At 37.9% G+C, this 6,485-nt stretch overlaps 1 pseudogene; it reads right to left on the minus strand.

Annotated features, from left to right (window-relative positions):
- Window positions 1-265: 265 nt before the first annotated feature.
- On the minus strand, window positions 266-458 carry LOC128626386 (H/ACA ribonucleoprotein complex subunit 3-like; annotated as a pseudogene).
- Between the last annotated feature and the right edge of the window lie 6,027 nt (window positions 459-6,485).

A 6,485-nucleotide genomic window follows, 5' to 3' on the forward strand; every position in this document is an offset into this window, starting at 1 on the left:
ATAATATTTTCTTTTTCTTACTCTCTTTCAAATCATTTTAATAACCTGACAGTGAGTCAAATACAAAAAGCAAATCAAACTTGTTCCTTTTAAGGTGATGTTACCATGATTGCCTTGCACATGCATGACAAAGGTAATGATGACACCAGATTCCAAAAAGCAAGGGTGGCCAGAAGGCTTCAAAGTTCACAAATCGAAGAGCTTGATTTTGGAAGGTCCAAGACAGGTTGCAGGCAGCAGAAAAGATGTGAAATTTAAGTGACCCTCAGAGTACAGGGCATGGTTGCTGGGTCATCAACACCCTGAAACGCTTCCTGATGGTGCTTTGGTGTCTAGAGTATTTGTTGTCTGGGGAGAACTGAGCAGGATGGGCAAGCAGGTCTGTTGTCCTGTTGGATAAAACTTCTTCAGGATGTAGTACCAGTCTCCTGTTCATTGAAGTAATACTGGAGAAACATGATCATGCTGAAGCTGGAAGTTCCAATTCCATCTGCAGGTCAGTTTAACTGATGGCCTCACTTCATAATATTTTCTTACTATGCCTTATATTTTGTTGGAGTCAGTTGTCACTCCTCCTCTTTCATTTCTGATTTCCAGAGAAACAGCTATTAGTTTCATTGACCTTTGTCATTGTTTTGTAGACTCTTTTTCCCTTATTCCTGCTCCAATCTTTATTATTTATTTCTTCTACTCACTTAGGGCTTTCTTTGTTGTTCTTTTTCTAGTTCTTTTAAGTGTAAAGAAAGATTCCTTATTTGAGGTTGTTTTAGTTCCTCATGGTAGACCTGTAATGCTATGAATTCCCTCTTAGGTCTTCTTTCACTGTGACCATAAATTTGGGGTTGTTGTGTTATCATTTTCATTTGTTTCAGGGTATTTTTAAATGTTTTTTCCTTGATCTTATTGTTAATCCATTTGTTCTTTAGGAATATGTTCCTTAGCTTGCATGTCTTTGTATGTTTTTCAGTTTTTCTCCTTGTATTTGTTTTCTGGTTTCATATCATTATGTTTAGAGAATAGAATTGATGTGAGATCACTTGTCTTAAATTTCATGAGTCTTCTGTTTTATCCTGACATGTGGTCTGTTCAGAAAAACTTTCCACATGTCCTTGAAAAGAATGTATATTTTGCTCATTGGGGTAGAATTCTCTGAACATATCAATAAAATCTATCTGATCTGGTGTGTCCTTTATGGCTGCTGTTTCCTTGTGATTTTTTTTGTCTGCACAATCTGTTTATTGATGTCAATGGGTGTTAAACTTTCCTACTATCATGACTTTCATATCCATCTCTCCATTTATATCCATCAAGATTTACTTTATATATTTCAGTGCTCCTAAGTTGGGTGCATAATTGTTTTCAAGAGTTATATCCTCTTGTTATAGTGCTCCATTGATCATTATGCAGTATCTTTCTTACAATAGGCTTTGTTTTAAAGTGCAACATGGAGGTCATGGGGACTCTCCAGGATTTGTCGTTCAAGGTCCTAAGACAGTGTCCCTCACGCATTTGATCCTTTGGCATGATTTAAAAGTAGTTTCTCAGGATCCATCAATCAATGTCTAGGTAGGTACTCGAAAGACTTAAAAAGAAAAAACTTACACAGATTCTTGCAGGCCAATATTCATAGCAGAATTAGCCAAAATATGAAAACAATCTAAGTGTCCATCAACAGATCAATGGATAAACAACATGAAATATATATGTAATGGAATATTATTCAAAATTTTAAATGAATGAAATTCTGAATCATGTACAATGCAGTTGAAACTTGAAATCATTTTGCTTAGTGATATATGCCAGACAACAAAGGGAAGGTATTATATGAGTTCACTTTTATGAGGTACATAAAATAAGCAAATTTATAGAGTTAGAAGTAAAATAAAGGTTTCAATGAGGAGGAAGTGAGAAGAATGGGGAGTTGGTGTTTAATAAGTATAGAGCTTCTTTTTGGAATGATGAAAATGTGTGGAAATGGATACTGGTAATGTTTTCATGATATTGTGAATATAGTTAACACTACAAATTGTATATTTATATATTTTAAAATAATTAAAATGGCACATACACATAACACTTTATCTATATAAACATACATAGCCATGGTAATATATATATATATATATATATATATATATATATATATATATATATATATATAAATGAAAGTAAAATAAAGTAACCATTCCAGTTTTTTTACAAATCTAGATTATTGTGCTCTCCCCCTGGAAATGTTGATGAGATGAGTCTAGAAAACATATAAGTCTGGAAGACACAAGAGTCTCAGCTGATATTTTGATAAAGCTAAAAATATGAACCACTGCTCAACACAAATGAGTTTCAATGGATTATAACATGGATCAGCAAAATTTGAAAATTGTGAAACTTGTGAAAATTCCAAATTATTAGATCCAAACTCAGGTCCACAAAGGCAGAAATTGGGGAATGAGACCCTGAAATCTGTTCTGACAAATGCTCAAGATCATCTCGCTGCAAGATACAGCTTCAGAGCCATCCCCTAGTGAATGCTGGGACACTTTGCTACTCAATAGTCTATCCAATGAGGAAACTATAAATTAAAAAATGATGAAACCTGGCTCTGGCTGGTATGGCTCAGTTGGTCAGGCATTATCTCACAAACTGAAAGGCTGCTGATTCCATTATAGATCATGGCACATGCCTAGGTATCAAGTTTGGCCCCAGTCTAGACCATACAAGAGGAAATCAACTAATGTTTCTCTCTCACATTAATGTTTTTTTCCTTTTTCCCCCTCTTCCTCTCACTCAAATAAATAATAAGACATAAACAAATATTTCAAACCAGAAAACGATGACATATTTTTCAAAGAGGAGATCCAAGGAAGACTAGAGTGATTCTTCCCAGAGGAAAAGGATCCAGGGGAAAAGAATCACAGCTGGTCCAGCTATTAGTCTCTCAAAGATAGGGAATTTCCAAGACTAAGACACTTTCCTCTGTGACCCTGCCCCTGAGGAGTCACCAGATCAGGGAAGCAAAGAGGCATTGATCAATTTATCTAACAAGCTTCAGAGAGGAATCTGCCCCCAGGGTCACATAACCTGTGACATATCAACTTATAATCAGCCAGCAAGGTTCTCACGTGCCAGACACAAGACACTCATGCCTTCTCCACCAGATAAAGCCAGGCCCAGTTCCACATGCCAGGCTCTGAATTCTTGCTATTATGGAGGACAGACCTTCCTTTTTCATCATCCACTTTCCATGAAAGAACAAGATTCACACTGTCAAGCCTTCAGAGACCAGTAAGTGTTGTAAGAAATAAGGAAAAGGGATGGGAGGGTGAATAGGGTATTGACCATTGTTAAACACAGGGCAGGGGGAAACCTGTGCTGTCTATAAAGAATGAGCTCTAGAGGTTACTTGCTTGGGAGGGTGAATGGCTAGACTCCTTGTTTGAAGCCGCCATTGTGTAATGAGCTTTTCTGTCAGTTATATGTTATATGGTTAGACAGGTAATGAAAATTATAGGAATGGGAACTCAGAAGATACACCCCAATGCCTCTTTGACACCACTGCACTTCCCACAATCATGCTGTGTAGGGGTACAGTCACTAATCTTTGGTGTGAAAATGGATGCCCCCACATACTGATAGGGTTTTAGGTCCTTTACAGTGAAGACTTTTTATTTAGTTAGTTTTCTAGCATTCATGACAATTTATTGGTACTACTACAAGAGTCAAGAAGGCAGTGCAATAAAAAAATCAATGAACAATAATCAAAAGAATTTCTATTCCATAACAAACATCAATTACAGAACATGATAGAAAAAAGAAACCATTTATGATCATAAGAACTGCAGAATACCTAAAGAAAGAACATAACATGAAATAAACAAAATCTATATGAAGGAAACAGTAAGACTTTACTGACATGTATAAAACATTTAAAAATGATAGTGACAGTGAAGTCTTGATATTCTTCTTTTCCCTTGTTACCTGGTCCAAGAGCTCCAGTGCCTCCATCTTCATTCAACCTACACAAATCTTTCTTAATTCTTCTTTGCCAGCTTCATTTACTTGGGAACACCACCTGTTCCTTAAAAAGGGTCTGTCCTTCCCCTCCTTCTGTACCATTATTCATTGTTCTCATTAGGGACCTTCAAGAAGGAAGAGTCTGAGGTCCCTGGTATGTAGGGCCAGTATATGAAGACTGGGTTGGGGTGGGTGAGAGAGGGAAAGTGAAGGATGTACAAAAGTCCAACAACTAGGCCCTTATTGACATCTTACCCTTCTGCTCTGCGAATTCTGGGAAACACTAGAACTGGCATGTCCCATTTCCATAGTTCCCCTTAACACCACTTGGTGTCTGGTCTAATCCTTAAGCTGGACCATGAAATTATTACCAAGATAGAATTATTTCTTCATCTATTTTGATACATATTCTTCTTATTTAAAATAAATGACTGGGTTCTTCAAATTTACAGTGTAAAATTCACCACTCAACTTCCTTTACCCTCAGTTTTGTCCCCTCTAAATGCATCTTTTACTATGGACACCAGGGAAAATCGTGATACAAATCATCACCGTCCTTTTCTTGCACTTTCTCCACAGCCCCATTCTTTATTTATTACTCTTTTCAAGGTTCCCACAGATGTGGTCACCTCTTCAATCTAATTCTTCACCATTCCCTCCCCACAGTGTGCTTCGACTAATAGCTAAAATACTCTTGCCCATGGTGCCTCTTACTCAGGGTCTTTCCCTTGCTCTATCCTCTGTTAGCAAAGCTTCTATTCAGTAGTCCACCAGTGTAACTTCTTGCCTGCAGGAATTCTTCCCTAATTCCACCACTCCAGGCTGCATTTGGGATGCCTTAGAGTGTCCATCTCTCCAAACTGACTTTATCTTAAGTCAGTATTAAGTCACTGTAATACAATGACCTGTTTGTGCATCCACTTCTGGAAAAGGCGCCCCCTGAGGTTGAAGACCCAATAGCTGACACTTAGCCTGTCCCCAAAAAGCCCTTGTTACCAAGTAGCTGTCAGGAGTTCTTCAGTGTGTGACAAACAGCCTAGTGCACATTTCGGCACCCCAACAAGGCTCAACAAAACTGTCCATTACCATTAGCTACTAGAAACAGAAGAGAACATATTTATTTGCGGTATCACTAGACAGAAAGGTATAACTGGCAAAGGCCTATATCCTCCAGTTTTGAATTCTAACCTCTGATCCTAATGTTAAAGATTTCTAATATGTGGGAAACTTGTTAAGATGAATATCATTATTCTTTTCACAACACTTTAAATCATAATTCAGCTGCTTCTGCAACTCCAGGTGGTACTTATGTGCAAAAGAGTCACTGTGGTAGATTTCACTTCCGAGAAACTAAGAGCAAACACTGCAGTAGCCAGACCCCTGGCTTTGTCCATCAGAACAAAGTTATCTCTCATTAGTTTCTCTTCCTCATGTTCATTATTATCTTCATTGAATATATTACACTGTCTCAATCTTTTCATTTGTCTTGAGGAAGCAATATTTGCCAATCCTACCAAAAACCCATCTCGTACTTTTATCAAACACACTTCATTTCTTAACCTGGAAGGATTGCATGGGCTCTGCACCCTCCCTCAGAGGAGGCAATAAGCATCTGAGACCATGTGCAGCTTTACAGGCTGACCTCTTCTTTAACTGTTCCTCCAAGTAAAAAGGTTTGGAAAAGTGTTTTAATACTCTCCTCCATGACCCTCATGAATAGAAGACACCAGTCCTCTATTAATGTCCTCAGTCTGTTCTTGAAACTGGGAAACAACAGGTAACAAAAACAATCTTACTATGAGTCAATCTAAAGGATACAGAGAATAGTTCCATTCTACAGCAATCATCAAGCTTATAATAAAACAACATTGAATGAAACTATTTTACTTGAGGATCTGCTGTACTTGTAAGGAGAGAAATTACACCAGGATGTCTGCATATCAACCCAAAAACATGAGGGTCAGACAAGTGATGATGCTTAAAGTAGCACTGGGAAGGTGGAGACAGAGGGCATTGGTCCAGTCTCTGCCTACCTCTGGCTCTCTCCTTGCCAGGGTTTTGGGGTCTACAATGAGAGGGAAAAGAGTGGGGGTCTTCATTCACTTTCCCATTATCGCTCTCTATTGGAAAGTGGATCTATATGTTCTAGGGAGAGAACACAAATGTGCCGTGTCTGTTCATACAGGGATGAGAGTGTTTAGCAGTTTCACACTGAAGAAAAAGGACTGAGAATGTGAATGCTGTAGGACTTCCAGCAATGGAATTAAATGGTAATAAATGTCCTCATTTATAATCACAGCAAAATAATTATCTGACAATCTTTTGTGAAATTTGTATACACTTATCATTTCTCTGTGTTGTCTCTCAGTCATCTTCTGTTTGTGCCACTGGATAGTAAGGACAGAAAGTCAGAGGTGTGTGCACATATATTTCAGACAAAGGCTGTGGAGAAGCAGTTGCTGATGTTGCTCTGG

The sequence above is a fragment of the Artibeus jamaicensis genome, unplaced genomic scaffold (assembly GCF_021234435.1).
Source record: "Artibeus jamaicensis isolate MK-2021 breed Jamaican fruit bat unplaced genomic scaffold, CSHL_Jam_final scaffold_537, whole genome shotgun sequence".
NCBI classification, from domain to species: domain Eukaryota; kingdom Metazoa; phylum Chordata; class Mammalia; order Chiroptera; family Phyllostomidae; genus Artibeus; species Artibeus jamaicensis.